The sequence below is a fragment of the Xyrauchen texanus genome, unplaced genomic scaffold, assembly GCF_025860055.1.
Source record: "Xyrauchen texanus isolate HMW12.3.18 unplaced genomic scaffold, RBS_HiC_50CHRs HiC_scaffold_593, whole genome shotgun sequence".
NCBI classification, from domain to species: Eukaryota; Metazoa; Chordata; class Actinopteri; order Cypriniformes; family Catostomidae; genus Xyrauchen; species Xyrauchen texanus.
The window spans coordinates 12,816-25,000 of NW_026266570.1; the positions used below are offsets into that span (position 1 = coordinate 12,816).

General features: G+C 35.1%; 1 long non-coding RNA gene across 1 annotated transcript; it reads right to left on the bottom strand.

The window, feature by feature from the left end:
- Positions 1 to 1,721: 1,721 nt before the first annotated feature.
- LOC127642396 (uncharacterized) lies at positions 1,722 to 5,906 on the bottom strand. The gene is made up of 5 exons (XR_007970350.1): positions 5,796 to 5,906; positions 5,594 to 5,714; positions 4,432 to 4,530; positions 3,589 to 3,718; positions 1,722 to 1,737 (listed from the first exon to the last, which is right to left on the bottom strand). It is a non-coding gene; the product is annotated as an uncharacterized LOC127642396 (long non-coding RNA).
- Between the last annotated feature and the right edge of the window lie 6,279 nt (positions 5,907 to 12,185).

Sequence of the window (12,185 nt, forward strand, 5' to 3'; positions counted from 1 at the left end):
AGGTCATCTCCTATACAGAGGACTGAGATATTCTCTAACAATCTGGAATACCAGGAAGGTATTCAAATCATTCCTTGTAGAGCAGCATATATTCAAAGTGTGCAAGAACTTTACTGGACTTAGCTCCTTTGGCTGGAAGAACACACCTCTCCTGAACATATGAAAACATTTCCTGAACACTCCCCAACATCAGTCAGTGGTCAGAGAGGCTGTCATTGAGGCTTTCTTTAAATTAAGACTACACTGGTCTGTCCAGACAGTCTGGTCCAGAATAGACCATTTCAAAATCAGACGACAGAGTTTTGAGGTTGAGCAAGTTAGGAAAAAAACGGCCTGTACACTTTGGGTGGAGAACACTAATTAATCTGGTTTCATATGCTCCCAAAATGTGGTATATAGCAGCACCACAAGAATCTACTGAATGAGCCAAAAGTGAAATTATAATCAGGATGGTTTTGATGTTTTGGTCATAATGTTACATAATATGTTTTGATCTGTCTTTTAGATGAATAATGACTAAAGATGAGCACATAAATGTAAATAAATGCTTTTAAGAGGAAATGGTGCATTACATTGCATAATAGGATATGATCATTTCCATACATTAACACAACCCAGATCACACACTCTGGCTTGTTTATAAATTACAAAGTCTAAGAGAGCTGCACCTATTTGAGCAATGCAAATCTCAGCCAGAATGAAACATACTTCTCAAGGGTAGTGGAAAAGAAACTAGATTTGCATTCTTGAAGGAAATACAAGTTCTTGGAGAGCAGTAAAAGAATAGTGTTAGCTAGATTTATGCTTTGGTTCTGCATAAATGAAATTCTGCATCTAAGTCATGTTGCCATTGTAATGACACCACGCATGTCAGAGTCAACACAAGTGCAGTGTATGGTCACTGTGCATTGTAATTTGGCTATAAATGGCTAAATACACTCACTTGCCACTTTATTAGGAACACCTGTACATCTACTTCTTCATGTGATTATCTAATCAGCCAATCATGTGGATCAGGACATTCAGTTAATGTTCACATCAACCATCAGAATGGGGCAAGAATATGATCTCGGTGATTTATATAGTATAAAACTGGAACAAGTATATAGTTCAAATGTTTTGGAATAGATTGCAATAGATTAATCTTAAGCATTTGGCTTTTTTGTTTGCATGTTCTAGAACCAAATGCTAATGTAAATGCCAAACTCTCTAACATTTCCCCAAAAGCATTTAAATGATTGCAGTTGGCAGTAAAATGCTCTGAGACACCCTTAGAATGTAGAATTATATAGATTCCAATAATAGAAGTGTTGAGGTTCAGCTGGATTTTTGAACACACCATGTACTTTATGAGATGATTATTGGTTTTGATAACTGATCGTAATCTCTTTCTTACCTCAGACATGTCATGCACCAGCAGCAGTGGGGTGGCGATGGTGGTGATGTCATGGGTGCAGCAGACCTTCAGGATGTTCCTCAGGCCCATAATGGCTGTGATGATTCCAGAGTGCACATTATCATCCAAACAGAGGTGGAACACAATATGAACCTCTGACAAGTTTGAGTGGCAAGTGATGAAAAATTCACCTGAAGAGAAAGTGCTGTAGTATTAGATGTGCAAACAAATAGTAATTATGCTGAAAGAGTGCCAGGCATATGGAAATTATTTAATTACCTGGGAGGATATTGGAAGAGTCTTTGTCTATGATCTTATTTTTTGCCTCCATTTCTGGGCATCTATTTAAAACAAATTCAAGAAGTGAACATAAATTGGGTTTTGCTGTAATGTGTTTGTAATTCTCATTATTCTCAAAGATTATTCTCATTTGATTATTATTACAGTCATACAGTAATGAAAATCATCTTGTCCGTACACAATGAGTGCATTTACATGCATGCCCATAAACTGATAATTTTTTTTTTAAATCAGCTTTTTCATGACTTTACAAATTTTTGGCTTGTTAAGCATAATCAGTGTAAGATCGCATGTAAACACGCTCATTGATTAAAATTTTTAATCGACGCACATTAGCATAGATTAACAAACATACATTAATCTTTTAAGCACGGGGCCCGCCAATACAAAAATTATCATTCAAATATTAAGACTACAGTCTCGACTAACATAAAATAGGTATCGTTTTTAAGCTTAGAAGCTATACTTTACAATGCATGTAGGCATTATGACCAAAACTGAACAAGTGCTTAGAAACTTTGCAGAAAAATCAGAAGTGTTCCATTTAATAATTGATTACAAATGTTGCACTGTACATAATATTGTATTAGGGAAAAACATCAAATAGCCATGTGTCATTTGTCGTTGGAAAGCTCTTAAATAGTAGAATACAACAAGCCTATTTGTTTTACTCACAGACAAAAATATAACGAGTAATAGCCAAGTATATGTGTTTGACATACATATAACATATAAACTGGTGTTGCTTATAACCCGCATTTTCGCTTATAACTTTACGAAAAATAAACAGAACATAAAATATTGAGAAGGGGATTCCTATTAAAACAAGGCTACACACAACATATTCGGATGCATAGATCATTAGATAATCCACACAAAGCACAATGTGCACATAATGCGCTATCTGGCTAAAAACACGTTAGCACGTTAGCTTTTCTGGATCAGATGGAAATTATGCAGTACGTTGTCCAGAGTCGTGGAACGCTAAACTAATCTTATTAGGATTCAGAAAATACAAACTTTGGTTGCTTTGTTGTATCAACACAAAATTTTACTCAGGTGACATGATTAGGAACATAACAAAAGCAGTTTTTGGAGCTACCTTATTTGCACTCTGAGATATATAAATGTCACAAAAATAAATTAATAAATAAATAAGCAAAAAAGTTAATTTTTGGCTTAAGTTTTTTTTATTTATTTATTATTTTTCAGCAGTTTCTTAGGCTGAGAGTCTCATCATTTATCATAATCTATATCATTAAACAATTGACCTTCTTTGTTTTTTTATAGAGTTATAAGCCTTTAAGTTTGGGCATGCCACTGAAACACACATGTTTAAAAACACCTTCAGAGCTTAAAGGGTTAAAGGTAGTAAATCAAATTCTATCATGATGTATTAATATGCAACAATTTAAACAATATATTTTTCTTCACATTGCATTGATGGGAATTTTTTTAAATTTTTTATTATAAATTACACTAATGTGAATTGTTGGGGGATATGCTTAATTGTCACAATGTAAAAACTCGCAAAACAAACTTCTTTTTTTATTTTGCAAAATAGAATTTCTTACTTTTGATCTAGACAGGTCCTTGATAGGCTAAAATTTTATTTATATATTTGTATACGTTTGATCACACACATATGTGACAAAAACCTAAAAATGTCCCAATGTTAATGAGATCTATATTAGCAAAATGCAAAACCAGTGCATTCCACTATCTGGCAAAACATCTTGAAAAAATGTGTATCGCGTTTCATTGTAGCAAGCCTCAGTCGAATGAAACTGAACACTTCCTTGCGGAAGGACTGAAGTTGGATATCTGATGGTGCAATGCAGAGGTGCTGGTTTTGGATGGGCACAAACACACGCAGTTGTTGTGTCACTCACCGGGCTGCTCTCTCTGTTTTGTAGTTGCGCTGTGCTCGTGCATACAGCACCACCTGCTGGACAATTTCAAGATGCTCATCCACTCTGTAGAAGTGAAAGTCGGTGCATTCTTGGGACACTGTGGCAAAGTCTAGTGTCAGACACATTTACAGTAAATATATTAGTGTAATCCACACAAAATAAAAAACCTTGCGTTTTCTTTTTATTATTATTATTATTAGTTTATTGCTAAAATATTCAGTATTTATTGTCTTATTTTACAGTTTAATCAGTTACTTCTACAGTTACTTGAGAGGCAAAACAAGATAATGAGACTTGTTTTTAGACAATATATCTTGAATTAGGTTTATTTTTCTTACCCCATTGGCATATTAAGCATAAACCTCATACAACACATTTTGTTTGTTTTACGCTTAAAAAAAAGAAAAAACTATTTGCCAAAGTGGATAAGAATTTTGCTTATCTTGTTTCAAATTTTTAATTTGTTGAGATAAAAAACACGTCAGATCGCACCAGCTGCAGATTGTGCATGGTCTTCAGATGAGCCCCTAAAAGACACATTGGTAGCTATAATTTATCCATAATTTTTTATTTATTTATGACATCTATGATTTTAACCTTAATCAGCATCTGCCACACTTAATTGTTCTATACTTCAACCCTATAAAAGCCTGTTGATGCTTACAGTACAAGTAGGCACAAAACATTGTGCTTATAATGAGCTTGAGAGAGAGAGACTGAAAACACACTAGGAGTGGGTGTAAATTACTGCGCTGGAGCATTTAAACCTGTGTTTAGCGAGTTAGTTTTGTAGCGGCCGCTGTTTCCCTGGAGACGTCATACTTAAGTGGATGGTGAAGCTCCCTCCAGCTGTCGCTGCTCCTCGTAGAGCCGAGCCCCTGCGTCTCCCCCAGCTGACCGGACTGCACGATGACCTCCTTACTTTAACAGAAATAACTGGATCAACTTTGACGCGTACCAAATCAATCACAATGATAAATACAGATGTTTTGCTACAAGTCAACTGTAACACTATTCACTCATGTGGTAGATGGTGTTAATACGTCAAAATAAAATTTGATTGATTCAAACTGGAACTTCATCTAATTTGATTCACCAATGATAGTAAATAATTTAATCAGTAGTTAACCCTAAAAAAAATATTCTGTCATCATTTCCCATCATCACTCTCCCTCAAGTTGTTCCCAACCCCTATGACTTACTTTCTTCTGCGGAACACAATAGATATAAAGAAGTTTTGTGAAATATTTTCGACTGAAGCTTTAATCTTCAAAAAGGAAAAGATTACGTTTTTTCTTTATTGACTAGAACGACATGAGGGTGAGGAAATTATGACAGAGTTTTCATTTTTGGGCAAACTATGTCTTTAAGCAACTGCTAAATATCACAATCATATTATGATCAAAAGGAAGACGTGTTCCCCAGTCACTGAGCAATTCAAAATGTTCATTTGATACAACACTACTGAATTCTGCCAAACAAAATCAAATATTTATGGACAGGATTTCCTGAATCAAAACCAAATGCTTCAGAAAATCTGTGCCAACGTCTTCGAAGATGCTGCTGCCGTGTGGGCAGCTTTACGCTCCTCTGTCTCTCTTTTCTTTCACATATCTAAAACTACATATCCATTCATCAACTCTGCTCTGCCAACAGCACATCTCTTGTGTCAAAGGAGTGAGTGACTTGCAAAGCAAGCAAAAAACTGCCATGTTTCATGCTTGCTTAATGATTTACATAAGCAGGACATCTTTCCTTGATAGGCATCCTCTAATGTTCCTAAAAACCAACCACTGCCCTCAGATTTGAGTTATGATAGAAATGTTTTCAGAACAACAGAAGATGTTAATCCAAGAATATGTCAGTCATGTTGCACTTGCATGCTGATAGAGAGACAAAGATGTATAATCTAATGACAATAAATAGACGTACCCACAAACTGATGCTTACTTTGTCTTTACCAATCTCACTCTCCTTTACTCACTTGATCATGCTGTTTTTGGGGTTCTGTAGGTTCCGATGAAGCTTCATCACCCATTCCTAATACTCTTGTTTCTGGATGCCCATGACTTGCTTGAGTTCACTGGCCAACTTGTTCTCCAGCACTTTCCAGACCAAACAGAAGAGAAGTTATAGGGATAGTTCACCCAAAATGAAAATTCTCATTCATTTGATCATTTACTCACCCTCATGCCATCCCAGATGCGTGACTTTCTTTCATCTGCAGAACACAAACGAAGATTTTTAAAATAATATTTCTGCTCTGTAGGTCCATACAATGCAAGTAAATGGTGACCAGAACTTTGAAGATCCAAAAAGCACATAAAGGCAGCATAAAAGTAATCCATATGACTCGGAAACTATATGATGTGTGGGTTAAAAACAGATAAATATTTAAGCCCTTTTTTAACAATCAATCTCTTCTTTCACATTCTTCCTTTATTTCTGGTGATTCTCATGATTTGTGTATATTGCCACCTTCTGGGCAGGGAGGAGAATTTATAGTAAAAAAAAAAAAAAAGAAAATACAAATACTAATCCTTTTCTCACCCACACCTATCATATCGCTTCTGAAGATATGATTTAACAACTGGAGTTGTATGGGTTACTTTTATGTTGCCATTATGTATTTTATGAACCTTCAAAGTTCTGGCCACCATTCTCTTGCATTGTATGGACCTACAGAGCTGAAATATTCTTCAAAAAACTCTTAGTTTTCAGCAGAAGAAAGAAAGTCATACACATCTCGGATGGCATGAGGCTGAGTAAATGATGAGATCATTTTTATTTTTGAGTGAACTATACCTAAAGATTAACCTTTGCCCTGCATACATTGAATATGTAGAACAACCTGGAAGTTAAATTGTTTCTATAAATACAAATATTAGAATCTTTTTGCGCAACCAACAAGGTGGTCGTTAAAAGGCCATTCAGTCTGCTTGAAATAGGCTGGAGAAGATTCGTGTTTATTTGTGTATGGCTGCTGTAAAATGTTAATGGTTATCCTGTATGCATGCATAGCAGCAATTCATAGGAAAGGGAGGGGCAGATTCTGCTTTCTTTTTATAAGTTAAGTGGAATTTAAACTGCAACAGTTTGAAGTGCAAATGCAGATGGGCTGGTTGACCTTCTTAAATGTGGAAATAGGACAAATATTTTGTTTCAAAGGAATTTCTTGACCCTGATCTATTAAAAATGGACAGAAGCATTTCCAACACAATGTATATCATAAAAGATCACATTATATTTCTGTTAATGTTACACTTTAGTTCTTGTCTTGATATGAACCGCAACAGTTGTATCAGAAGGGAAGTAAAACCTGACACTCAAAAGGCCGATCAGACAAATGGGATGTGTATTTTGCATATCATCATAAAAACCAATGTATCATAACATTGCAACACTGTGACAATAAAAAATAAAAGTTAGAAATGGAATTAAATTTTAATTTCATTTTCAAGAGCATAAACTCAATTGGTGACATCCTCACAATAAGAACAATACATCCATCCATCCATCCATCCATCGTCAACCGCTTATCCTGTGTACAGGGTCGCGGGGGGCTGGAGCCTATCCCAGCTAACATTGGGCGAAAGGCAGGGGACACCCTGGACAGGTCGCCAGTCCATCGCAGGGCCACACATAGACAGACATACACTCACACTCACCTCCACATCCAGGGCAATTTTTTTGGAAAGAACAATACAATTAATTATAATAATGTTACAGTTTTTTGGACTACAATGTGCAATATAATTGGAAATCAACTGAATTAAGATATGTTATTGATATATTACAGCTTTAATTATATAAAAAAAAAATTGTTACTTTCTAATTAAAGAGATAGTTCACCCAACAATTATAATCCTCTCATCATTTACTCACCCTCATGCCATCCCAGATGTGTATGGCTTTCTTTCTTTCTTTGTATTGATTTTCCACTTGTTTTTCCTGATCTTTGCCTGGTAATAAGACAAATGTCAAATTATAGGTTTATAGCATAAATGATAATCACAGAAGCATGCACAATGCACAAGCAAAAAATGCTGTTTAGGTTGGCAGCTCACTAGGTTTTGAGACAAAGCCATAGATTCTGCAGTTATGTTTCAGAACGGCTTAAATAAACAGGCCTGCTGATATGTGATGTAGCCAGTGATTCTAATTTGACAGAGTAAACGGCAATAAAGATCCGTCCATAAGTATGCTAAGCATTTCAATTATTGCATTCAGTGCTATTAGAGCTCCGAATTTCTGCAGCAAACGACAACATGCTTCATTAAACATGCTTGGGAATCAATAGTAGAAAAAAGTGGGGACTATTATTAACGTATTTTCATCGATGTTTGACATTATTTTGGCTTCCAAGCGACTTCCCACCACTTATTCGGTTAGCTGTTGTGAGTTGATCGTGTAGTTTGCTGTTGCTAACAGCAGTTTCCACTCAAAATGAGTAAAAGGCTCTCTTTAATGTTTGTCTTTTTGTTCGTGAAATGTAATTAAAAATATTTTTAAACGTATTATTATTCCCGAGGTAACTACCCACGATAGCTTACTTGAAGTAAGTTTAATTAATATTGTTTGTTGAAAGTGCTTCCTTCAATACAAACCCACAGAGATTATTTTATTTATTGTGTTAACCACATCCGCGGCTCTACCATTAGCGAGAGCGTAACTACTGTGTCTCATCTAGACGGACATTTCTCACTTCTCGTACTGGATGAGACACATTCGAGATCAAAGGCTGATCAAGTGAATATAATTTAAATTCTATTGCTTAAAAATGAAAATAAATATGATTAAAATAAATTGAATGTACCTGTGATTTAATTTTCCCAATAAGACTTTCCATAATTTTTTGTTTAATGAAGACACGTGTTTTAGATATTTCAGAAATGTGATACAAACCACATATCCCATACAGAGATAGCACTAGGCTCGTTTGAAATGAGCAAGTTCTGCGCAGAACCGATCATGGGTGATCAGTGGCAGGTGCATGCCGGTTAGACTTGCTGTGATGTAATTGTGATGTATTCCAAAAAAGTCTCACTCGAGTCACGCAAAGTTGGATTGTTCCAGCTGCAAACTGCAAGCATGATGGGAAATGACTTGCGATGGGCGTGAATCGATGTTCTGATCAATTAACATCATGCAAAGTCCAGTAAACAGAAAAAGAGCTAAATCAATATTTGGTGTGAACACTTGCCTTCAAAACAGCACCAATTCTCCTACTTACACATGGGCACAGTTTTTCTTGGTTGTTGGCAGAAAGGATATTCCAAGCTTCTTATTAATTTGCCACAGTTCTTCTATCTATTTAGCATGTCTCAGTTACTTCTGTCTCTTCGTGTAATCCCAGACTGACTAGATGTTCAGTGGGGGGCTCTGTGGGGGCCATGACATCTGTTGCAGGGCTCCCTGTTCTTCTATTCTATTTGCAAAAGGAAAGTTTGGGAGAATAACATTTACATTTCCTATTGACACACTAAAGTAGCAGATAGAAATAACCGTCTTCAGACAAATGTTTTTGTGAAACACCTTATGTGCCTAAGATTTTGCACAATACTGTATATTTCCTTCTTTTTCACTGTCATTGTCCCATCAGCTGTCACAGATACAGGCCTACATTTGAACATGTTTTAAATGGTTTCTATAAAAATAATATTATTTTACAAAAAATTCCCCAAGTGATGTACTTAAAAGTAATTTACTTCAATAAATTCAGAAACTGTAATCTGATTACAATAACGTGTAATGTAATGCATTACAATACCTTTTGACAACAAAAGTTACTAATTACTTTGTAATCAGATTACACCCAAGACTGCTTTTATTCTACAAAATATGAAGGCTTAACTTTGGATATAAAATAATTTGTCCAGTCAAAAACAATATTAGGTTATTAAAACTTATAGCCTTGGTTAATTACCTAATAACTTTTGTGGAACTATATTTTCTACTCTCTAATATCAACCTCTTTTGTGCTGCAATAATGTAATAGTAATAGATTAGTATTTTGTGTCGCTATATTAATTAGGATGGTGATACTGTTTCCATTGAACAGGAGCATGAGGTGTGAATACAGGATTTGTTATCTGTTACACAGACAAAATCTCTATAAATGATGCATGCTGGATCGGTTACAGGTAGTAGTGACACATTTGTGGAGCTCTTTGTCTTTTGAAACCTAACTATCTATTTTCAAATCCTAGAGAGGAAAAGGAGGACATCATCAAAAGTGGCACAAGCTACGTAAACAATTAAGCCATCTTCACAAAATGTTGTCTAAAAGAATGTGTGATGCAAATTGTTGAGCATGTGAAATGTTTGTGCTTACATTTAGCCTATTTTAAGCTATTGTTTAAAAAGTTTCTAAAGTTTTAAAGGTGCACTCAGTAAGTTTTTTCCCTCGTTAATAAAGTTGAACTCCTAAAGACATGAATATATGTTAAAAAACAGAAATAAAAAAAAAAGAATCATGAGCACTCACATTAAAATAAAGACTCCAGTCATATCAGTAACCTTATAAAAGCTGTTTTCTTCTACATGGAGAGGGTCCGCACATGGGGGCTGCCATGTTAGAATCACACGACAAGCTGAATAATACTGTTATTGGACACTTTCACTCATTGTTCAAAGTAATCATGGCTGACTGTGAAAAGGCTACTACATTTCTACATTGGTATCTGAAACTGAAAACTATTGATTTTAAATGACGCTGCATCCAAGCCGCTAGGTGTCAGTGTAAGATGACTCAAAGATGACACAAAGACAAAAGTCACGGATTGCCCCTTTAAAAAATTAGGTAAGTATAGCCTACTATTTTAATTTTTTGAACATGCTTGTATGTAACAATGACTCATATAACAAGAAAGAGGCCATTTAAATCCAGAAATAATCTGTTACATTTCACATTCAATAATCTCTGTATTTTGCATTGTAAAGCTATCGCCATGGTCACGATGACCACTACAACAAGCGAGAGCACGTGCATGGTACGCGCGCCCTCTACCTGCCGCGCGCTCACGTTTACAACAGCGACTTCTGCATCAAATGGATTGAATCCGAAGATGGACAGATTGTCCTTTTGACGTATGAGATATGAGAAAGACTGTTCGGACCATGGGCAAAAAGTAAGTACACCTTTCCTAACGATTATCTATTTCGTTGTGGATTGTTGTTAAAGTTATATGTTTGATATTCTCCCAATTTTGTTTTGTTTTGTTTTGTTGTTGTTTTTTGTAAATGTGTTATACAGTCTGATAAAAGTATATTTATCTGATTCCTGCACCGATCTGTTATGGCTGATGTTTCTATGTAGAGGCTTTAAACAAATGTTTAGAGAAAATTATGTAGGGCCTAAGTGCTTTATTATGAATAAATAGGTTAGGTTTCAAAGCTCAGACAAACTTTAACCAGAGGGGGTCAGTAGTAGCTGGATCATATTGGATACAATTCTGTGACATTTTAGTCCCAAGTACAAGTTGTGGTATTTATAATGATTAATTTGACCCTATTCATATTTTAATAGGCAATAGAAATGAAAAACAGATACATTTCTAGTTTAATGGTAAATACTGTCATTTCAATTTCACGTTACTTATCTATTCATTAAAAAGGGGGGACAATTCGGATGTTATGTATTTTGACCATGGTGAATGTTGTAATGTGATGAAATATGGTATATCACACACTGTTGAATTATATGTCTCAATGAAATTCTGATACAGAGGTAACGTTGATAATTTATAATTGTCTTCTGTTCATATGAGTTCATTCTTTTCTACACTTTATACAGTAGATGACATTGTGGCATAAATGTGAACTAAACAAACATATATAAACAATGATTGAATATAGGAACTATTGCAGCTGATTCCACAGCACAGGGACATCTGCCCTTGGTCACACTCTTTACATCACTCTTCTAACTGTCTTCTAAAATTCATTCTCTTCGCATCTTTTCCTTCAACTTTACCTGGCAATTTCCTAAAAGTAAGCTGCTAACTTGCTTGCTGGCACACTGGCAGAGGAATTTCAAAAGAAATGAGCTCACTTGACTACCATTTCCCTCAGTATTACAACTGTAATAATATGAAACACTTATACTATGTATTATATCAGGGCCTGAAATTCATATCTGAAAGGGGGATTGTCCCTTTTAGATGCCTCATATTGTTGGGGATTTTTTCCACTTTGTAGTCATGACATAAAGATATTAAATATTGTGTAATAGTAATAATGATTATTAATATTTCTCCTAACTGTTTCTATCAGTTATCTAATTTGATCAACTCTTATGCATTATGATGCTTTTTTTTGTCACGTGTTTCCCAGTAAGGCGCAATGTAATCTATGCTGTAATGTGATGACTTACATTTATTGTTGTTCTTTGGAGATACTTTATTATACATTTAATTTATTTTCCCATGTTTTTAATGTTGTATTCTTATTTTAAAAGCATTCATTTAATATAATACATATCAATATAGCTTCAATATAACATAGTTAGCATGTGCCTCACATCGAAGCTGATAACGATGATGATGATTCTTTTCAATTGCGCTTGCTGCCTGGTT